Here is a 24926-nt window from a genome sequence, read left to right as displayed (position 1 = left end):
AAGCAGGTGTCCGCCGCTCCACAGGAACCTGATGCGGCGGACGTAGCAAAGACATCAAGGTTCGATGATGGCGATACGAGGACAAAAAGAGCAAAAACGCGTCCTCCCGAGAATGCGACTCTTTCAACTTCAACATCTGTGACTTTAAAGTCCTGACCAATCGTTCAGCGGCACCGTTCGACTGTGGCGAAAACGGCGCGGACGTCATATGTTGAATACCATTGGCTTTGCAGAACGACTGCAATTCTGCGGAAATGAATTGTGGGCCATTGTCGGAAACAATTGTCTGTGGAAGACCTTCAATGCAAAAGATAGCAGATAACGCTTGGATGGTGTCAGATGATGTCGTGGCAGACATCCGGACAACAAAAAGAAAATTACTGAATGAATGTATCACAACCAACCATCGAGCATTCCAGAATGGACTAGCAAAGTCGATGTGTACGCGTTGCCAAGGTAAGTGTCTTTTGGTCATGCAAAGAATTTCCGCGGTGGTGCTGACTGTTGTTCGGCACACATCATGCAAGAAGAACACATATTCGTAATCGCTGCATCGATTCCGAACCAAGTACAGTGCTGCCGAGCAAGTTGTTTCGTTCTCACTGTACCCCAATGTCCTCCGTGGAGTAGTACCACGACCCTGGACTGATCATTATCAGAACGCAACAGCAAAACACCACGTCGAACAAAAAATCTCTCCTTGTGAGCAAAAAATCGGCGAAGCAACGGGTCCCCGATCCGTGACTTTGACAAGGGCCATTGCGTAGCAACAAAACGCAGAACGGTAGCAAGGACAGGGTCGTCTGTTGTGGCTGTAGCTACACAACGAAAATCAATCGGATATTATTCGACCACGTCATCGGTTTCCGAATCAATGAGCAAGCAAGCAAGTTCGGAGGAATCGAATACCCTATCCTCAGCAACAGGCAAACGGGACAACGCATCGGCTTTTACGTGCTTAGCACTGGACCGATACAAGATATTGTAGCGGTACTGCGAGAGGAAGATAGACCAGCGAATGAATTTCTGCGCTGTACATGGAGGTACAGGCTTGTTCGGATGAAAAAGCGATGTCAAAAGTTTGTGGTCTGTGATTATGGTAAAGTGACGACCATACAAGAAGCCATGAAACTTTGTAACACCAAATACGAGAGCCAATGCTTCTTTCTCGATCTGTGAATAATTGCTTTCCGCGGAAGATAGCAATTTCGACGCAAAGGCAATAGGGTGATCATGCAAGTCATCTTTGTGCGCAAGCACAGCAGCGATCCCGAAATCCGATGCATCCACCATCAACAAAAGGGGCTTCTGGGGTTCGAACGGCGTAAGGCAAGTATTGAAAAGCAACGTCGATTTCAACTGGCGAAAGGCGCGTTCGCATTCCGTCGTCCAGACGAACGGAACAACTTTACGGCGTAAGTTATGAAGCGGAGCTGAAATGGAAGAGGCATGGCGCACATAGCGATGATAGTAATTTATTTGTCCCAGCACACTTTGTAGCTGCTTCAAATTCTGCGGCGAAGGCAAGTCTTTTATGGCACGGAGGTGCATGGGACTTGGATGTATGCCTTGGGCATTGAGCACATGGCCCAGGTATGGCAAGTTACGAGCGAAAAACACACCTTTGTCCTGTAAGGAAGACCAGTTTGTCGCAAGACTTGAAATAATATTCTGAGATTGGCTAAATGTTCTTCTTCCGTCTTTCTGGAGATCGCAATATCGTCCAGAAAGTTTGCTGCAGTAGGGAACGACGCACAAACAGTTTTTAGATATTTCTTAAACAATGCAGGGGCGGATGCACTCCCGAATGGCAGTCGTTTAAATTGATACAAACCAAGATGCGTGTTAACCACCAAAAGGCGATGAGGTTCTTAGTCCTCCGGTATTTGCAAGTACGCATCTGCTAGGTCCAACTCCGAAAAATATTTGCCCGGGCACAGTTTGTCAGAAAGATCTTCCAGGCGGGGTAAAGGAAAAGTTGCAATCACTAGTTGTGGATTCACTGTTGCCTTGAAGTCCACACAAAGTCTCAATTTTCCCGAAGGTTTTGGCAAAATGACGAAGAGTGATGCCCAGAGAGAAGCCTGCACACGTTCAATCACACCTTGTGATTCCAAATCGTGTAATGTTTTTGCAACCTCATCACGCAATCGTGGGGAACATTGCGCGCTCTGAAAAATTTCGGTTGCGCGTTTACTTTCAGTTCCAAATGTGCTTTATAGTTCTTAGCGCAACCGAGGCCTGGTGCAAAATTGTCTGCAAATTCTTTACATAGACGAGAAAGACTGTCTGAAGGCACAGTCTGGTTCACTGATAGGACCTGATTTACTATAGACAAGTTAAACAACTGAAATAAATCGAAACCAAACAAGTTCACTGCAGAAGAAGAACGAAGGATGTAAAATGACACAAGTTTCGTTTGTCCTCTGTATGTTGCAAGAAGGCTGCACTGTCCTAGCACAGGGATATCTGGACCTGAATAGCTAGTTAACTGAACATTTGCGGCACGCAACTGAGGTGTGCCCAGCAGTTTGTAAGTGTCTTGATTGATCAGTGAAACTGCAGCTCTGGTATCGAGCTGGAATGATATCACTTTGCCGTTAATGTCCAAGTCTACAAAAAGTTTATTGTCCTGCTGATGACAAGACTACTGTCTCGCGGAATGTGAACTGACACTGGTACAAAATCACTTGCGACTTGATGAGAGTTCCGGCAATATCGATGCACACTATTTGTGGGACGAACAGTCACTGTTAGAGAGAGTGGCACAGGGCGGAATGGAATTAACGATATGAATTTCCAAGGGCGAAGTTTCGCAAGCCTGAGTATCCTTGGTTCGATTCCGATTCTGGCTCAAAGCAAAGGGCCTGGAATGGTTTTGAGTTTCCGATCTGAGCTTTTTCTGGCAAACGCTCTGAACATGTCCTTTTTTATTACAGTAAAAACAAATAGCTTGGCGTGACGGGCAATTCTCACATGAATGTTTAGTGGCACACCGCGGGCATGATTTGAGCACTGCATTTGCTTGTAGGCGCGGCACACGTGGCTGAGAGCCTGGCGGCAGCGGTGCGGCAGGGCGCGAGGGCTGTTTACTGCCCCGTGCAGCTCTCCCGGCAGGCCGGTTAACCTGACACACGGCTGGCGAAGTTTCCAATGATTCCTGAGCAAAGTCAAGTGTGTCCTGCCGACCCAATATGTCCATCACTTGTTGAAGGGAGGGACTGACTAGTTTCAAAATCTGTTCCCTTATACGAACATCAGAAACGTTCTGTGCAATTCCATCACGTACCATAATATCTGAATACGGGAGTCCACATTGACACTCAAAAGCACAATCCCAAGAAAGGCCTTGCAAGTTTGCAACCCACTCTCAATTAGTCTGACCTGCCATACGTTTTGTACAAAAGAAGGTAGACCGTTTTGCAACTACATTGACTGATTGTTTGAAATATGCATCTAATGCAGACCAAATTTCTTCGTAGGACAGAGTTGCTACATCGCGTCGGGAAAATAATTTGACTATCACACAGTAGGTTTGCACACCGACGGACGACAAGAGAAAAGGCTGCCGCTCGTTACCTTGAATTCTGTAGGTGGCGAGATTGAATCCAAATTGGCGTAACCACTCCGTCCAGCTTTCTAGTGCAGCATCAAAAGGTCGGAAGGTCGGTGCAACCGCGTGTTGTGGCTGCATCAGCGGTGGAGCGGCGGCTGCCGCATCGTTTTGCATTGCACGTTGACCCTGAATGAGGTGTCCAAGGGCATCCAGTAATGCCTGCGTCAGCTGATTCTGTAAGCGATAAAATTCGGACAGTACATCTGGAGATTGTGGCGAAGCCATTACACAATTAAATCAGGACAGTATAGATAAGAACACCGTTTTTACGCTCATCGCCATTGTTGTGTTAGCATAAGAGCCAACTCCGTGTTACTAGAGGAGGCCGAAATGCACGCGTTTTAGCTCACACAGGCTGGCGTGAGGAGGGAAGAACTATACTGGCGTGAGGAGGGAAGAACTATGACGTGATGTGTGGAACATGACAAGGAATTAGAATTCAGAAAGTGGACATAATTAGTTTGATACTTAACTTTAATCCATTAATGATGAACGTCGCACTCGACGGTACATGATTCACGATCTTATCCGTTCAGAATACATTCTTGAAGCAACTGAATATGGCGCCTTCCTAGGTCGTACCAAATGACGTAGCTGAAGGCTATGCTAAATTGTCGTCTCTGCAAATGAGAGCGTATGTAGACAGTGAACCATCGCTAGCAAAGTCGGCTGTACAACTGGGGCGAGTGCTAAGGAGTCTCTCTAGACTAGACCTGCCATGTGGCGGCGCTCGGTCTGCAATCACTGATAGTGGCGACACGCGGGTCCGACGTATACTAACGGACCGCGGCCGATTTAAAGGCAACCACCTACCAAGTGGGGTGTCTGGCGGTGACACCACAGGAACCGAGATCCTACTTTCTCGGAATACTTGTCCTATATTGAAGGATAATGTTGTGAAACAGCGTGGGATACCAATGGCAAGAGAACATTTGACTACATGTCGCATGTCATGAACAAGGAATCGGCAAAAGTGTTTTTTATGAAAACTGTCTCTCGTTAATCGACAAAAAGGAAAAGTGAAACACACAGAAGAATCTCTTATATTATAATAACTATTTCCTGGAAGTGATACAGGTGCGTGTGAAGAATTTGATGAAAGCAAAAAAGGAAAAAACTTGTTCAAAAGGCAACTACGTCCGTGCAATCGTGAAATTCTTTGTTTTGGTGCTCTGAGTTCGTAATCTACTGTAAACTACATAAACTAATACACCTACAGAGTGAGTCAAAGAGGACTTAACATCTACATCTACATCTACATCCATACTCCGCAAGCCACCTGACGGTGTGTGGCGGAGGGTACCTTCAGTACCTCTATCGGTTCTCCCTTCTATTCCAGTCTCGTATTGTTCGTGGAAAGAAGGATTGTCGGTATGCCTCTGTGTGGGCTCTAATCTCTCTGATTTTATCCTCATGGTCTCTTCGCGAGATATACGTAGGAGGGAGCAATATACTGCTTGACTCTTCGGTGAAGGCATGTTCTCGAAACTTTGACAAAAGCCCGTACCGAGCTACTGAGCGTCTCTCCTGCAGAGTCTCCCACTGGAGTTTATCTATCATCTCCGTAACGCTTTCGCGATTACTAAATGATCCTGTAACGAAGCGCGCTGCTCTCCGTTGGATCTTCTCTATCTCTTCTATCAACCCTATCTGGTACGGATCCCACACTGCTGAGCAGTATTCAAGCAGTGGGCGAACAAGCGTACTGTAACCTACTTCCTTTGTTTTCGGATTGCATTTCCTTAGGATTCTTCCAATGAATCGCAGTCTGGCATCTGCTTTACCGACAATCAACATTATATGATCATTCCATTTTAAATCACTCCTAATGCGTACTCCCAGATAATTTATGGTATTAACTGCTTCCAGTTGCTGACCTGCTATTTTGTAGCTAAATGATAAAGGATCTATCTTTCTGTGTATCCGCAGCACATTACACTTGTCTACATTGAGATTCAGTTGCCATTCCCTGCACCATGCGTCAATTCGCTGCAGATCCTCCTGCATTTCAGTACAATTTTCCATTGTTACAACCTCTCGATACACCACAGCATCATCTGCAAAAAGCCTCAGTGAACTTCCGATGTCATCCACCAGGTCATTTATGTATATTGTGAACAGCAACGGTCCTATGACACTCCCCTGCGGCACACCTGAAATTACTCTTACTTCGGAAGACTTCTCTCCATTGAGAATAACATGCTGCGTCCTGTTATCTAGGAACTCCTCAATCCAATCACACAATTGGTCTGATAGTCCATATGCTCTTACTTTGTTCAATAAACGACTGTGGGGAACTGTATCGAACGCCTTGCGGAAGTCAAGAAACACGGCATCTACCTGTGAACCCGTGTCTATGGCCCTCTGAGTCTCGTGGACGAATAGCGCGAGCTGGGTTTCACATGACCGTCTTTTTCGAAACCCATGCTGATTCCTACAGAGTAGATTTCTAGTCTCCAGAAAAGTCATTATACTCGAACACAATACGTGTTCCAAAATTCTACAACTGATCGACGTTAGAGATATAGGTCTATAGTTCTGCACATCTGTTCGACGTCCCTTCTTGAAAACGGGGATGACCTGTGCCCTTTTCCAATCCTTTGGAACGCTACGCTCTTCTAGAGACCTACGGTACACCGCTGCAAGAAGGGGGGCAAGTTCCTTTGCGTACTCTGTGTAAAATTGAACTGGTATCCCATCAGGTCCAGAGGCCTTTCCTCTTTTGAGCGATTTTAATTGTTTCTCTATCCCTCTGTCGTCTATTTCGATATCTACCATTTTGTCATCTGTGCGACAATCTAGAGAAGGAACTACAGTGCAATCTTCCTCTGTGAAACAACTTTGGAAAAAGACATTTAGTATCTCGGCCTTTAGTCTGTCATCGTCTGTTTCAGTATCATTTTGGTCACAGAGTGTCTGGACATTTTGTTTTGATCCACCTACCGCTTTGACATAAGACCAAAATTTCTTAGGATTTTCTGCCAAGTCAGTGCATAGAACTTTACTTTCGAATTCATTGAACGCCTCTCGCATAGCTCTCTTCACACTACATTTCGCTTCGCGTAATTTTTGTTTGTCTGCAAGGCTTTGGCTATGTTTATGTTTGCTGTGAAGTTCCCTTTGCTTCCGCAGCAGTTTTCTAACTCGGTTGTTGAACCACGGTGGCTCTTTTCCATCTCTTACGATCTTGCTTGGCACATACTCATCTAACGCATATTGTACGATGGTTTTGAACTTTGTCCACTGATCCTCAACACTATCAGTACTTGAGACAAAACTTTTGTGTTGAGCCAACAGGTACTCTGAAATCTGCTTTTTGTCACTTTTTCTAAACAGAAAAATCTTCCTACCCTTTTTAATATTCCTATTTACGGCTGAAATCATCGATGCCGTAACCGCTTTATGATCACTGATTCCCTGTTCTGCGTTAACTTTTTCAAATAGTTCGGGTCTGTTTGTCACCAGGAGGTCTAATATGTTATCGCCACGAGTCGGTTCTCTGTTTAACTGCTCAAGGTAGTTTTCAGATAAAGCACTTAAAAAAATTTCACTGGATTCTTTGTCCCTGCCACCCGTTATGAACGTCTGAGTCTCCCAGTCTATATCCGGCAAATTAAAATCTCCACCCAGAACTATAACATGGTGGGGAAATCTACTCGAAATATTTTCCAAATTATCCTTCAGGTGCTCAGTCACAACAGCTGCTGAGCCAGGGGGCCTATAGAGACATCCAATTACCATGTCTGAGCCTGCTTTAACCGCCACCTTCACCCAAATCATTTCACATTTCGGATCTCCGTCAATTTCCTTCGATACTATTGCACTTCTTACCGCTATAAACACGCCTCCCCCTTCACTGTTCAGCCTGTCTCTGCGGTATACATTCCAATCTGAGTTCAGGATTTCGTTACTGTTTACGTCTGGTTTCAGCCAACTTTCTGTCCCTAGTACTATATGGGCGTTGTGATCGTTTATTAATGAGAGCAGTTCTGGGACCTTTCTATAGACGCTCCTGCAGTTTACTATTAGCACATTAATATTGTTATTCCCTGTTGCATTTTGCCTACTCCTATCTTGCCGCGTCTCAGAAGGCGTCTTGTCGGGCCTAGGGAGGGGATTCTCTAACCTAAAAAACCCCCATGTGCACTCCACACGTAATCCGCTACCCTTGTAGCCGCTTCCGGCGTGTAGTGCACGCCTGACCTATTCAGGGGGACCCTACATTTCTCCACCCGATAGCAGAGGTCGAGAAATTTGCACCCCAGATCTCCGCAGAATCGTCTGAGCCTCTGGTTTAAGCCTTCCACTCGGCTCCAAACCAGAGGATCGCGATTGGTTCTGGGAACGATACTACAAATAGTTAGCTCTGATTCCACCCCGCGAGCGAGGCTTTCCGCCTTCACCAATTCCGCCAACCGCCTGTACGAACTGAGGATGACCTCTGAACCCAGACGGCAGGAGTCATTGGTGCCGACATGAGCATCAATTTGCAGTCGGGTGCACCCATTGCTCCCTATCGCCGCCGGCAGGGCCTCCTCCATATCTAGGATGAGACCCCTGCCAAGCAGACAGAGTGAACACTGGCCTTCTTCCCCGACCTTTCCGCTATTTCCCTAAGGGGCTCCATCACCCGCCTAACGTTGGAGCTCCCAATAACTAATAAACCCCTCCCCCCGTGTGCCTGCTCGGACCTTGCTGAAGGAGCAGCCACATGTCCCCTCACAGGCAGAGCGGGCGATGCCACACGGCCAGCCTCCACATTGACCTTCCGCCTCGTGCGCCGCGAACGCCGCTGAACCCGCCACTCCCCTTGGGGAGAGGGTGGCCCACCCGCGCCCGGTACCCGCGAAGATGTCTCGACAGCAGGGACAGTGGGTGAAGCATGTAACACCTGGGGTGTACCTTGCGACGCACCAGACTCCCCACTGCCGCTACACTCCGAGGCAGCAGCCTGAAGACGGCTGACCGCGGCCATCAACACGCTCAGCTGTTCGCGAACAGTGGCCAGCTCCTCCTGCGTCCGTACACAGCAGTCACACATCCTATCCATCCTAAGGAAACAATTTACTGAAGGGAGCTAATCAACCTTTAACTAGACTGCTAATTCACTAAAGGCGGCTGCTTATTCACTAAACTGTGGTTTCTAGCCACTTCTTGTAGAAAACAATGAAAATAGCACTACCTGTCTCTGGACTGTATTGAAAACAAACTCTAGCACTACTGGCACTATGGTTGACTACAGGGACTCACTCTTACTGTATTCAAAACAAACACGAAATCTATGGAACACTATTAAGAGCACTCGAAAAATAAAGCTTCCTAAAAGCAAATACACACGGAAGAAGAAGTGACAAGTAAGAAAAATACAGTTAATACTTAAATTAAGGTAGCTCGGTGCACAGCAGACGTGAAGCAGGCGGCAGTTACGACGACATCTTTGGAATGATATAAAAAATTACGGAGATGATTTACAAAGTCGGTAGATGTGTCAATTTGAAGCAAACAACCTCAAGATTTAATTACATAGTACATCAGTATCCTAGTCGAACACCAGGAGCTCGTCCGCCCCTGGTAGCTGAGTGGTCAGCGCGATGGAATGTCACACCTAACGGTCCGGGTTAGACTCCCGGCTGGGAATCATCATTTCGTCCCTATCGACACGCAAGTCGCCGAAGTGGCGTCAACTCGAAAGACCTGCACCAGACGAACGGTCTACCCGACGGGGGCCCTAGCCACACGGCGTATCCATTTACTAGGGGCGCCAGTGTAACGCACGGTGAAAATGGCTACTTTCATTGGTGCGGACCGTGCTCATTGTGTGTCTTTACTTCATAAAACGAGCACTGCAACAACTGTTCGGCGTAAATTTTTCACCGAATATGCTAAAGAACCTAGAAAAGAAAGCAATCATTTACTCTTGGCACGAGAACTTGCTTGGGACAAATTATTTTGTCACCTTAGCAAATTGGAAGGAAACTGCCACTCGTACTGTGTAATCTTTTTAATCCTACAGTGGAAGAACATGACAGAGATGGGATGGTTTACTACCAACAAGACGGCGCACCACCTCATTTCCTCACAGAAGTTCGCAATTTCGTCGATAATCACTTCGCAGATCGGTGGAATGGCCGCGAAGGGCCATCGCATGGTCACCTCGCTCTCCGAGGACTTAAAACGACTGGGTTCTTTTCTCTGAAGTTTCATTCAAGACCATGTTTCTGTTCCTTCCTAATAAACAATTTAGACGCCCTGAAAAATCCAATTTACGCATTTGCTACAATGAGTGTGGGAAGAAACTGATTACTGGTAGGAAGTTAGTAGCACGACAAATGGTAGGCACAACTAATCAAAATGACACTTGATGCTCTTATGTGAAACTTGAGGTTATTTGCAACTAAATGAGAAATTTGCCGATTCTGTAAGTTACCTCAATAAATTTTTGTATCATTCCGTAAATGTAAACTCCTTTTTGACTGTACGTATCTTAAGCTGATTGCATAACGATCCTTGGACAATAAAAATTACTGATATAAAAATAAAAGAAACAGCATGGTAGCAGTCAGCAACAAGAAAAATCTATAATCTTCTAGCAGAAGAATGAGGGGAAACCCACCGAGTTTTCGGTTAATTAGACTGCGATGGAGAAATTAAAACGTCACAATATGGCATACCACGTATGTCACAATAACGGTCCCACCCAAGAAAAACCGGTGCCGAGAACGAGATTGTTGGCGGACACTGTACTGCAAGACTCAGAGGATTGAGAGGATTCACGAATTGTTTCAGCAACGTTCGCCCAATAACCACGACGTGACGCTGACAATTGCGCCAGTAGCATGTAAAAATACTTCTGAAACAGACGCACAGTGCCACGGACAAGAGAATAGTATGTGTCTGTCTTCAAGAGTATATCAGTTCAATTCCCATTAGACAAACAAACCTGTGACCATTAGTGATGCCCTTGTAGATTCAACAGCTCCTGTTTATTCTTTTTTTAATGGGGTTCCAGACACTTGAGCAATATACAAGAATGGGTCATACGAATATTTTTTAAACAATGTGCTTCGCAGATTGATTTCGTTTTCCTAACAGTCTACCTACGAACCGAAGGCTGTAACCCCCTATAGCTAGCACTGAGTCTATGTGATCGTTCCATTTCCTTTCTGTTTGAGTCATCTTTCTTCTGACTGGTTTGATGCGGCCGACTACGAATTCCTCTCCCGTGCAACCTCTTCATCTCAGAGTAGCACTTGAAACCTGCGTCCTCATTTATTTGCTGGATATACTCCAATATATGTTTTCCTCTACAGTTTTTACCCTCTGCAGCTCCCTCTAGCACCATATAAGTTATGCCCTGATGTCTTAAGATATGTCCTATCATTCTATCTCTTTTTCTGTTGAATGTTTTCCGTATATTTCTTTCCTCGCCGATTCTGCGGATAACCTCCTCGTTTCTTAGTTATCGCTCTACCTTATTTTCAACACTCTTCTGTAGCACCACATGTCAAATGCTCGATTCCCTTCTCTTCCGGTTTTCCCATAGTCCATGTTTCACTAAAGTACAATGTTATGCTCCAAGCGTACATTCTTAGAAATTTCTTCCTCAAATTAAAGCCCATGTTTAATGTATAAGAACTGTCAGCCTCGATTGCGGTAATGAAACAAACCTTTACCTAGGTTTCAGCCCAGATAATTGAGCCATATTCAGAAGATACACCTAAATCTATAATTTGTCTTAGAGGGCATGGTCTAGAAATAAAACTAAAACAGCCTGAATAGGCGTAGTCCTATTATAAAATTGCGGTACATATGTACTAAGTCAACACCAAGACTTAAGCTCTGGCATGTGTCTCGTCTCCATGGACGCCGTGCGGTGGGCCTCGGGAGCTCACGTGAAAACGAGACGAGGTGCAGGCCATAGCTTAAGTCTTGGTGTTGACTTAGTACTTATGTACCGCATTTTTAAAATGTGACCACGACTATTCAGGCTGTTTTAGTTTTATTTCTAGACCATGCCCTCTTAGACAAATTATAGATTCAGGTATATTTTCTGCAGAAGGCTCAATTAATTGGGCTGAAACCTAGGTAAAGTTTGGTTCCACTACCGCAACCGAGGCTGATAGTTTCTTATGTATTAGACTATCACGATTGCTGACTGTGCTGCAATGTTGAAAGTACCTACGTTTAATATTATCTGACTTCTATTGCCTAGGAAAGCCCCTTTTGCCAGTACTAGTCTGCCTTTTATGTCCTTCTTGCTTCGTCCGTCATGCGTTATTTTGAAGCCTAGGTAAAAGAATGCCTTAACTTCATCTACTTTGTGATCGCCAGTCCTGATGTTAAGTTCCTCTCTGTTCTCATTTCTGCTGCTTCTCATTACTTTCGTCTTTCTTCTATTTACTCTCAGTACATACTCTGTACTCATTAGACTGCTCTTTCCATTCAGCAGATCCTGTATTCCTTCTTCAATTTTACTGAGGATACGTTATCAGAGAATCTTATCACTGATATCCTTTCACTTTGAATTTTAATTCCACTCCTGAACCTCTCTTTTATTTCCATCATTGCTTCTTTGGTGTATAGATTGAACAGCAGAGGCGAAAGACTACATCTCTGTCTTACAGCCTTTTTAATCTGAGTACTTCATTCTCGGTCTCCCATTGTTATTTTCCATGTTGGCTCTTGTACGTATTGTATATTACCCGTTTTTCTCTATAGCTTACCGCTATTTTTCTCAGAATGTCGAACTTGTTGCACCATTTTACATTTTCGAAGGCTATTCCCTAGACGAAAACTCATATGAAAGTGTTTTGATTTTCCTTTAGTCTAGCTCCCATCGTCAACCGTAGCGTCGGAACTGCCTGTCTGGTGCCTTTACCTTTGCTAATGTCAAATTGATCATCACTTAACGTATCGCCGGTTTTTTTTCTATTTCCTTTTCTCAGGTATTTTTATTAGTTGCCCGACTCCAGCTGTGACTCACTAATGTTGCAGTCACAGGAGACTACGCTTTCTTCGTTTTTTTAAGTGTAAAATTTTACATTTCTGAACATTTAAAACAAGTTGCCGATCACTGCACAAGTTTTAAAACTTATGAAGATGTGACGGAATATTTGTGCAGTTTCACATCGCTATAGAAGACTTCATCAACTATGTATAGTGGCACCCAGTTTCAAAATTTTTATACAAAACGTACCTTAATTAGTGACTAAAACTGACACGGATGAAAGTATACGCTAATAGAAGCTAAAATGTTACTTTAAACATGGGTCCACGAACGAGCTGTTTACGAGATAATTGCGAATGTGTGGTTACGAGCTACCACTGACCTCAGAGCAAAATATTGCACTAGTAAATACAAACATACTTGAATTGTAAACTTTTATATTAATTTCCCACCTAGAATTTCATCAAATTTCACTTGCGTGCTGTAAGAAATATACGAGACTTTATTTATGAATATCCGTCTTCTGTAACACACAAAAAACTATGTTTCCATTTCTAATTAAATACAATACATTTTAAATTACTTTCATGACAAACTATCTAAAATTTAATTACTTACTGGTGAGTTCCCGTCACATGTATCATACAACTTATACAATTAAACAGTAGTTTATGTTTAATTCGTGAACAAAACATTACATGCTTCTTTAGCTTATCTCTCATTTTTTCCGAAGGAAACTGAAATAAAATGTAAATAATGGACTTGAAAAGTTTCATTATTGAACTATAAAAAAGGAACAGAAATTTTACGTTTTCATTCCATCCACTTACTTCAATAGAAAACACACTTTTATAGAATAGTTCTAGTTCTTTCAGCTTTCTCTAAATGTTTTTAAACATCTCAGAAATTACCTCAAACGGAAATGAACTGGAAGTACTGGAAACGATTCCGAAGTTTATTTATGTTACACAACAATGTCTATGTCGTACTTACTTGGTAAGAAAAACAAAACCCATTTCCACGATCACTTGATTTTGATTTATTTTTAAATGTCGCACCAAGAGAGTAAGGAAAAGCAACAAATGTCTGAAGGCGTGGGGACAGGGTGGGTTGGTTGGGGGGGGGGGGGGGGGAGAGGACAGGGAGCACCAAGTAATGCGTCCGTTTTGTGTAAAAATGTGTGTGTCTCGTTGAGGCACTTTGCTCTCATGATCGACATGTGGCAGAAGTTGAGGGATTTAAATTCAAATAAAATACAACACTGGACATAGAGTCACATGCTGGACAGAAGATATTCCAGACATAATCTCTCCACTAAATCCAAGTGGCAATCAAACAAACTCAACCGCGCAACACAACATACAGGTTTGTTTACTAGTACACAAACTTCATGCCCTTAAATTTCCAAATAAATTAGTGACAGGAATCTACAGACAGCTTCACACGTGTTGGACGTGTATTCGGTCAAGTATTGAAACTATACGCCCACACGGAATATGGAAACTTCTCTGTCAAGGAACTGTCCTCAACCTAATACTGTATACAATATGCACTCGTAACCCAGACATCATGACCAGCTGCTTAATGACTGGTTGGTCCACCTTTGGAATGCAATGCAGTAGTGACCCTGTGTACCATGGGTTCGAAAAGCCCTTGACAGGCTTTCTTAGGTATGTGGCACTAGAAATTTCTACGCACAGGTCACGCAATACCCGTAAATTCCGATCTAATGGATTGTGGGCGTGGAACCACTGCACCATAGCGTCACAGATGTGTTCCATCATGAACAGATCAGGCAAATTTGGTTGCCAAGGTTTGAACTTGAGTCCATTATCAATCTCCTCTAGCCAATGTAGCACTATCCTGGCCTTGTGAAACGCACAGTTACCCCGTTGGTAGATGTCATCGCTATTGTGGAAGACATCAAACAAGAAGAGATACAGGTAGTCAGGAATAATGTTCACGTAGCCCACAGCTGCCATGCATCTTCGATTGTTACCATGCGTGCCGTGGAAGCCTAGGTCAATGTTCTTCGTAGCATAATACTATCCCCGCTGGTACGCGTCGCCGGCCGTAGTGGCCGTGCGGTTCTGGGCGCTACAGTCTGGAGCCGAGCGACCGCTACGGTCGCAGGTTCGAATCGTGCCTCGGGCATGGATGTGTGTGATGTCCTTAGGTTAGTTAGGTTTAATTAGTTCTAAGTTCTAGGCGACTGATGACCTAAGAAGTTAAGTCGCATAGTGCTCAGAGCCATTTGGTACGCGTCCTTGGCGCCATGGGTATTTCGAGTAGACGTTCGCCTGGACGATGATGTATCCACGCCTGATCATTGGCCCCGTGAGAAAAAAAGCGGGATTCACCTGACCAGACGATATCTTTCCTTTGATCCACTGTCCGATTTTGGAGACCCCTTGCCCACTGAAATTGTGATTGACGATGGTATTGGGTGAAAACAGGACCACTCAGGGGCCATCGACAGTGGATTCTCATGTTAAACAACATGCGCTGTATTGTACGCTCGGAAACACTTTCGCCTGAACCAGATTTGAAGTCTCTCGTCAGATACACCATAGCGTGTTTCTCGGAGCGAGCAAGCCACAAATTCCACGTCCTGTGATCAGTCATGGACGCCCAACACTTCGCAGTCTACTCATAGATTCACTGCCCTTCAACCACTTTTCATATATCCTTAGGACAGTAGCACGAGAACTACCGACCAGTTTCCCCCTTTTCCACTATGGTGTAACACAGGCTCCGGGCAATAACAATTTGTCCTTTGTCGAAGACTCTCATGTATGTGAATCTGTGGATTTCCTCATATGCCCCACGTATGGTCGCTAGAGTGATTCCCTATTCGTTTCCCCATTCCACATTAACACTACTTCTTAGTTATTTTTACATCATTGTATCCTGTTCTCATTACGTTAAACTATTGATTTACGTTAATTGTGCATAATTTTGAACCAATAATGCTCTCAGAGTGCACTTCAGCATCAAACGGATAATGGTATAACGTAAAACGGAAATGACTGTGCGGCATCGTTGGCCGGGAGGCCCCATCCTGGGAAGTTCGGCCGCCAAGTGCAAGTCTTCTTTCAGTCGACGCCACAATCGGGCATGATGAGGACAACCCAACACCCAGTCCACGAGCGGAGAAAATCTCCTACTTGGCCGGGAATCGAGCTAGAGCCCGCTGCGCGACAGGCAAACACGTTACCAACCAGGTAATCAGGCGGACGGTATAACATGTTCTTTCCTGCAAAACCAAACTCATATGATGCAGTAACGTGGCGTTGTATGACACAGGGAATTTTAGCATTGCAAAAGTGGACGATGAACGACTATTTCTTTTTGAACGGGACATGTACAGGAAGATGTTTTCCAGTACGAAATAGAGGGATGAAGGAAAAGAAACGACCAAGAACTCTATGAAATCATGCAGCAACCAACCACTGTGCGGAAATGAAGATTGGAAGAAGTCAGTGGGCAGGACCTGCAGTTCTCATGCCTGAATGTAGAGCCAAAGCAGTGCTTGTGACAAGAACTGAAGGAAAACGTCCACGCATGACGCAAAGGATGAACGAAGTACGCTGAGGACTGAATCAAACAGGATCAAAATGGCGCTGAGCACTATGGGACTTAACTGCTGAGGTCATCAGTCCCCTAGAACTTAGAACTACTTAAACCTAACTAACCTAAGGACATCACACACATCCATGCGCGAGGCAGGATTCGAACCTGCGACCGTAGCGGTCGCGCGGTTCCAGACTATAGCCCCTAGAACCGCTCGGCCACTCCGACCGGCTGAAACTGGATCGAAACTGCTCAGGGACGCAGTCACTGGAAGCAGACTGTGAGATCCACACATGATCATCGAGGTCTAGAAATGCAGAATAAGTAAATAACTAACGTCTCGTCTATGAAATAAGCTTCAGTCCACATCCATGTGGCTATTTACGTCAGAGGTAATGAATGTGTAAGTTGTGATCGTAAATGATTCCATTGAAGTGAAATTCCGTTGCGAGCGCTGATTGCTGTAGTTACTGTGTGTTACGCTATAGCGCCGCAAATCACAAACCGCCCGATTATTGCTGATGTGCCGGACGTAGCACTGTCAAGATAACGCAACGGTCATGCATCCGTAATTTGCTATGCAAATTCGCGTCATTACAGGGACAATTAATCCTGTATCGGTTCCGGCGAGCGGCGGATTAGCGTCTCCCATTCGACCCGGCAGTGGTGTGGGTTGGACACTGTCGGAATAGTCACGAGTTCGATACCCGCCGCGGGATGCCACGTGTCGGGCGCAAGCGTTCTCTTTAGAGCTGCAGCCTCTGTGCATACATCACTCAGCGCTTGCCACTCGTTAACCACATCAGGTTATGGTTAATTATTTCTCTTCGGCAGAGAATTTGTATGAGGCGTGAGTTGTACAGAATGTGTAGATGTAACTTAGTATAAGGTTTAACACTACAGTCTGCTTTGAATGTTAAAAATAGACTTCGACTTAAATAAGTAAACAATGTGTACTTCTAAAGTATAAGAAGCGATCAAAGGACGTACTGTACAGAACAGGTGTGCCAATCAGGGAAAGTTACCCTGAGGCAAGAATCCCACCGACGCACCAAGGTTAGAGGTACCCGTGTGGCGTGACATCGCGTCCTGCTGCGCGAAGAAGTCCGTAACTGCCTGCTGTACATCCTCGTCTGACAGAAATCTGCGACCCTTTGTGGCGTCCCCAGTGGAAATATTGCGAGAAACTCTAACGTGATGTTTAAAAACAAAGTGGGCGAGCGATTTTGTCTCGACACAAAATATTATATTGTGTGTGAATACTGACAGCTCAGGAGGTAGATACACTACTGGCCATTAAAATTTCTACACCAAGAAGAAATTTAGATTCATTAGACAAATATATTATACTAGAATTGACATGTAATTACATTTTCAAGCAATTTGAGTGTATAGATCCTGAGAAATCAGTACCCAGAACAACTAACTCTGGCCGTAATAACGGCCTTGATACGCCTGGGCATTGAGTCAAACACAGCTTGGATGGCGTGTATAGGTACAGCTGCCCATGCAGCTTCAACACGATACCATAGTTCATCAAGATTAGTGACTGGCGTATTGTGACGAGCCAGTTGCTCGGCCACCATTGACCAGACGTTTTCAGTTGGTGAGAGTGCTGGAGAATGTGCTCGTCAGGGCAGCAGTCGAACATACTCTGTATCCAGAAAGGCCCGTACAGGACGTGCAACATGCGGTCGTGTATTATCCTAGTGAAATGTAGGGTTTCTCAGGGATCCAATGAAAGGTAGAGCCACGGGTCGTAACACATCTGAAATATAACGTCCACTGTTCAAAGTGTCGTCAATGGGAACAAGAGGTGACCAATGGCACCCCATACCATCACGCCGGGTGATACGCCAGTATGGCGATGACGAATACACGCTTCCAATGTGCGTACACCGCAATGTCGCCAAACACGGATGCGACCATCATGATGCTGTAAACAGAACCTGGATTCACCCGAAAAAATGACGTTTTGCCGTTCGTGCACCCAGGTTCGTAGTTGAGTACACCATCGCAGGCGCTCCTGGCTGTGATGCAGCGTCAAGGGTAACCGCAGCCATGCTGGTAGTCCATGCTGCTGCAAACGTCGTCGAACTGTTCGTGCAGATGGTTTTTGTCTTGCAAACGTCCCCATCTGCCCATCTGTTAGGGATCGAGACGTGGCTGCACGATCCGTTACAGCACTGCGGAGAAAATGCCTGTCATCTCGACTGCTAGTGATACGAGGCCGGTGGGATTCAGCATGGCGTTCTGTATTACCCTCCTGAAACCACCGATTCCATATTCCGCTAACAGTCATCGGATCTCGAGCAACGCAATGTAGCGATACGATAAACGGCAATCGCGATGGGCTACAATACGACCTTTATCAAAGTCGGAAACATGATGAGACGCATTTCTCCTCCTTACACGAGACATCACAACAGCGTTTCAACAGGCAAGGCCGGTCAACTGCTGTTTGTGTATGAGAAATCGCCTGGAAACTTTCCTCATGTCAGCAAGTTGTAGGTGTCGCCACCGGCGCCAACCTTGTGTGAATGCTCTGAAAGGCACAGCATCTTCTTACTGTCGGTCAAATTTCGCGTCTGTAGCACGTCATCTACGTGGTGTAGCAATTTTAATTGCCAGTAGTGTAATTTTTTCCTAAGTATCAGTATTATTATATAAAATATGGACATAAACTTTCGAGTGCAGAGAGTAATCAGTTTGCACTACTAAAACAATGGAAAATTAATGTAAGGAAGAACTGTGTTCAGTTGTCTTCTTTTATCAATTTACTCTCTCTCTCTCTTGTCAGCCATGTGAGATGTAGGACATATTGGTTCGCTGCTGTTGAATGTAAGCTCAATTGTTCTACTAATCTGATAATATATTTGTTTAATGTTATTGTCACTTTTATTTTTAAGACGTGAGCCCTATCTCATGTCCGCGTTCTTTAAATACCAAGATTTTGAGTAATTTTCAGCGCATCAATTGCAGCCGCCGCTGCAGCCCTAGACGCCATTACGTGGCAATCGTAATTCATAAAATTTGCGGAAGCGAAGAATTCGCCCGCTAAAATTATAATAAACATTTTCTCCCCAGCCGACTGACGCAGCAGCAGTAGACGTAGTTTTCAGATTTTAATTTTCAGTGCTTGGCCGAGATCCAGAGCCACGACTCGCACTACAATTAATTGTTAAAATTGGTAAGAAATAATTCTCTCGCTCGTGTGTGGACAATTGCAAATAATAATGAAATATCTCATGCTCAAGAAGAAATATTAAGCCGAGGCAAAAATACCAAATGATTGTTTCAGTTCGTAACTTAAATGTAACGCATTTCAAGATTAGTTCGTGAACAATAAGTTTGCTCTATACAATGTTAAAAAAGTAATTTAAATTCAGATGTCAACCATTTTAAAGAGCCCGCCACGTCACACAATTAATGAATTACCTTCAATATACATTTTTTAATTGTTACGAGAGACCTACAAGTACTTTCACAGGGGACTAAAGGTGTGATAAGTAGTATGTGGAAATATCACGACTATAGGGCTGGTGTTAGTGTCTCCCACTGGAATTGGTGTAACTTTTTATTTACGACATTTGCAGTAAGGGGGTATGCATTAATACAAAGCAACAGCACCCCACGCAGCACAGCGGTGGTTTTGAACGGATGTTCTGTCCCGTGTGCAGTCATCATTATCCGATGGATGTCTACCGGAGTTTATCCAAGAAAGGAATATCAGCATGTTGATCCTGTTTGGACGCGTTTGGTAATAGCGTCGCCATAGTTCACGTATCCGGATTTAACGCACGCAAGTCGGAAAGACACAAATGCCCGACTAATCTAATGGGTTCAAATGGCTCTGAGCACTATGGGACTTAACATCTGAGGTCATCAGTCCCCTAGAACTTAGAACTACTTAAACTTAACTAACCTAAAGACATCACACACATCCATGCCCTAGGCAGGATTCGAACCTGCGACTGTAGCGGTCCCACGGTTCCAGACCGTAGCGCCTAGAACCGCTCGGCCACTCCGGCCGGCCCCGACTAATCCCTTGCCTACACGTCGGTGCTTACATACCCTGCATGGGAGTCGCACTACATTGCATATAGATTGCAGCAACGCCTTCAAACGGAAGTTTTTGATCTTTTCTTATATTCTACCATTTCGTGATCACTAGTTGAAAAATTATGATATTCGGTCTTTAATCGCTTCGGATGATTTAAAGATGTAGGGGTGACTCGTGATGTTAATGGAAAGAAGATTAAAGAATTAAAGCTTCAAAAACTACTGCAGACATTGTTGTGGTCCTCAGTCCGATGACTGTTTTGATGCAGTGCTCCACGCTATACTAACCTGTGCTAGCCTCTTCATCTCTGAATAACTGAATCAGCCTGTAACAATTTGACCCTGATTTAGTGTATTCGCGCCTAGATCTCCCTCTCTATCCACACACTTCCTTCCATTATCAAGCTGACGATTGCGTCATGTCTTATGATGTATCCGATCAGTCGACTGTTCCTTTTGGTCATGTTGATCCACAAATTTCTTATTATCCCCGCTAAGCGAATATCTTCAGAAAAAAACTTCCTGACACTTAAATTTGCACCGTATGAAAAAATATGCGCCTAAAGGGCACGCATGAATTCTCCCGAGTCGGACGAAGATCGGTAGATGTGATGTGCATGTACAGACAAACAAGTGATTAAGATTTCAGAAAAATCGGATGATTTACTCAAGAGAAAGAGTGGGCACAAAGACAAATGTCTTGTTCGTATTTTACATCATACGTGTTTGCATTGCCTTGCAAGAGGCAAGACGTGGATAGTGCAGACGAAGTTGTGAACCAGAAATACTGTAGAGATGAGCTCAGATCAGCAACACAGCAGTTATCTGCAAGAGCTGCAAAGTGCATTGCAGTTGACGGTGGACTTCCCGAAAACATATTTTGTGACAATATGTATAAAATTAAACAAAACATTAGATCGCAATATTTCTTTTACTATGAACTGCATTTGTCCTGTTCCCATTTGTTTTCATTCGTTTCCGCGGAAACTGGTAAGACGAAACCACATGTTCATAGGTCTGTTTTTGTTCATAGTCGCTAATACTGTCACCAATGAGCATATACCCTTCCTCCTGACCAACACTTCTTAAAGTGGAAGACTGTGACTATGCTACTCGCCTTTCTTGTTCCGTGACGTTCCACTGGTGATCATGTTTCCACGTACTCTGGCCCTGCGGTAGCTGTTGTCAGCGTCCGCCATGGCTCACCACAACTCAAGTTGACATGCTGCAGCATTCCGCGTTGCTGCGTACGTGTGTGCATTGCCTTGCAAGAGGCAAGACGGCTATAATACAGAGGCAGCTGTGAGCCAGGAATACTGCAGCTGTGGTCCTCGGAAACCCCCTGTTGGAATGCCGTAATCTCTCGAGGAACGCGCATTCCGGATACGGCAAGTACACATTGCAGCTCAACGTGACTCGGTGCTAACCATAATGTGCTACGCTACGTAGCTTTCAAACCTCAATGTCACTTCTACCTCCCTACACCTACATCACGACTCTGCGAGGCCCCATCACAGTGTGTGGCGGAAAGTACTTTCGGTTTCACCATCTTTTGCCACAATTTCGGTTTCGCTCTCGAAAAGCGCATAGCTTACGCTTCGTATGACATCTGATTTCTCTGAGTGTATTGTGCAGGCGTAAAGGAAGAGTAGTCTCGTCGGGATGGGAGAATGAAGCTTCACGAGGAATGTTTACAAAATTAAATGCATTGAACTTCAGTATAGTCTCAACCCTCTGGAAGAAAAAGGGCTCGCGCGGAGTTGTAAGTAAAGGTCGACTGCCAGTCCAGATGGTTGAGTGAAACAATGGAATAGGAAGCGTGAATGAAGGCGGTTGACATTCGTGTGGCTGGTGGCCAGTCCCGATGAATATGGTCACAGCCAGACAGTAGAAGAGGCTCTGTTTGAAGTCCGAAGTCCAAAGGGCCCGTCTATGGTGCTCCCTGCTCCACAAGTGCTCCAGAAACCACGTTCCCAAAATGTGGGGGCGAGGGTACGCCAGTGCATTCAGCAGAGGCCTGAAAGCGTTTGTTGTCAGCAGCTTTTACTGCAAAGAATTGCTTCTGTCGTGTAGCACAGGCTGAGTGAGCACACAGGCACTGTGGGAACTTTTGCTGGATGCGTATTTGAAAGACGTGGCTGGTATTTGACAAACAAAATTTATTACAGACTCCCTAATATCCCCTGGCTGGTGGCTGAAGCTGTCCACCCTTCCTACATGGATGGTAACTGTAATGTTTACAAGTTCGTTAGACGCTCCCTTGGAAAGACGGTAAAACAGAAGTGGAGAATTCACATACAGTTATCTTTTTAATTTGCGAAAAGGGTTTTCAAAATCTGTCAACGTTCCAAATATCGTTAGCAGATCATATAGTGACAAACTGCTCGTCTGCTTCTGTCTCGGGTTCTACGATCAAAGTTTGTCTGATGATTTTTGTGACATTTCGCCAGCACGAGTGGCTGGCATTGTCGGAACTTCGTCTACATTGCTGGAGCCGAGCTCGCGGCCGCAGACTATATGTACACTTGACAGCAAAAAAAGTGGGTCACTGCTGAATACAACCAACATAACGCATCTGTGTTTGCAGGTCCTCTAAACACCAAAACCCCGTGGGGTACAGTCGTTTGACTACACAAAATAGGTACCGCAAGAGACTACTAGAGACCAAAGGTCTTTATGGCAGTCAGTCTAAGCGTCAACTAATATCGTCATACAAAACATATAAGAAAACACGTTCTTAGCGATGAGACACCCCATAACACTCATAAACTAACCTTAATTACAACAAGTGAGATTCCAAATGTTCTGAGAAAACGGATTATTTTACATATATCGTACAGTAATCCTTGGTCAAAATGAAATACTTGAGACAATATATGGAGTTACAAAGCTGTACGGCGATTGGAAAAAAGTTTTTCACTCTCGAAAAGATTTTCCATCCACGTGCTGAATGTCGCTCAATGGCGAGTGGCTCTGGAAACCGGATATTGGACGAACCAGTAAAAAAACGCGATTAACAGCAACAAGCACTCTACGGAAATCTCAACATTAATAGCGAATCACCAGTAATATCATTGTTCTCATAACACACCAACAGCTACGTGTACTCAAATATGAACTTTAAACGACGTGACCAACGTCGTCGTTCTGGGCATGGATTGAAACCCAGCACCTATAACTATTGCTAACTAAGCTAAGCTTTGTTTTTGCCTGATTGAGACCCGATCACTAGGCATAAAGAGATGTGAAGTATAGACGTTTGCACCAGTGTCAGTTATCAATTCAAATCCTGAAAATAAATGACAAAAATGTTTGTACTGAACTGGGAATCCTGTCATAAAAGTTACCTTCCTGGGAACTGCGCCCAACGACGTTTAATATGGTGTCATTCACAAGGAACAAGATATTATCATGTTTAAAATTTAAATGCCATCACGTAAAGCTTGTGACAGAGAAGCGAACCCAGCACCTAATCGGATTGTTAACGAAGTACGTAAAATCAGAAGTTAAATATCAAATGTTTTCACCAATAGCGAGATGTGGGAACCTTAAATGTCGATAGAATTGTTTTTGCCTGACGGGGATTCGAACCCAGCATCTAGCGCCGTCGTTTTCTAGCCAGGAACAGACGATAAATAGCTATTGTTGGTTCACCAGTAGCGAGATGTGCGCATGTTTAGCTAGACATCAGGCGACGAAAAGTTCTGTGCTGAATGGTATTGAAACCCCGCACACGTGGTCATGAAGACACTTTAACTATAAAATTCTTTTCCAATAATAGCTAGGAGTGGCATGTTTGTACTTTCAGCGATGTGATGGAAAATACTCTGCTGGCTAGAAGTTGAATCCACAACATATCGTCGTTGGGGATCACAACGAACACAACGTTAAACCCAAATCCGTTTTCGCCAATAGGATGGAGAGGAATGTTTGAAGTTGAAAAGATGTAAGAAAACGTTTGATCTTGTGATGTTGTGATAAAAAGCTCATCATGTGGCTGTGAGTTGAAACGAACTCCTTACAGCTGACAGCGCACGAACAGACGTGAAAATGCAACTGGTTTTCACTAGTCATTCGGAGTGCACTTGCTAGGACTTGAAATGAAATAATGAATATTTTGTGCTGATCAGGATTCGAAACCAGATAGGTGCCTTTCGAGGAGGCCTAGAAGAGTTTGCAATCTTGGGAAACACAGTGAAAACGAATTCGAATCCCAGTCCAGCACCATAATTTTCAACGTCTCAGTTTCAAATAAAGTAAGAGCCTTGTGAACTTGCATGGCCAGTGGTTCATTAAATAAAATACGTTTTCTGGTTTACGACGGCTTGCTGGTGACAGAGCCTCTGCCTTCCAGGGTTTCTCCATCTGTCACAGCTCAAACGAACGCCGTTCTGCCCCAGTCGGTAGCAGAGGGATGTTATCTTTACAGCGGATATTGAACTATGGAGCTGGAGCTTGCTGGCGTTCTGCACTTGGCGTTACTAGGGGCGAAGGGGAGTTACCTGTGTGTGTTAAAAATCTACGCCTGACGTGAGATGTGAACCTACATGTTTTACACATCAATACAATATTAATCCACCAGACCATAGAACCCCCCTGCCAAGCACACAATTATGAATTGCAGAGAATTCAAAAATTCAAATGGCTCTGAGCACTATGGGACTCAACTGCTGTGGTCATAAGTCCCCTAGAACTTAGAACTACTTAAACCTAACTAACCTAAGGACA

Source organism: Schistocerca cancellata, chromosome 5, assembly GCF_023864275.1.
Source record: "Schistocerca cancellata isolate TAMUIC-IGC-003103 chromosome 5, iqSchCanc2.1, whole genome shotgun sequence".
In the NCBI taxonomy this organism is placed as follows: Eukaryota; Metazoa; Arthropoda; class Insecta; order Orthoptera; family Acrididae; genus Schistocerca; species Schistocerca cancellata.
This window is presented reverse-complemented; position numbering follows the sequence as displayed.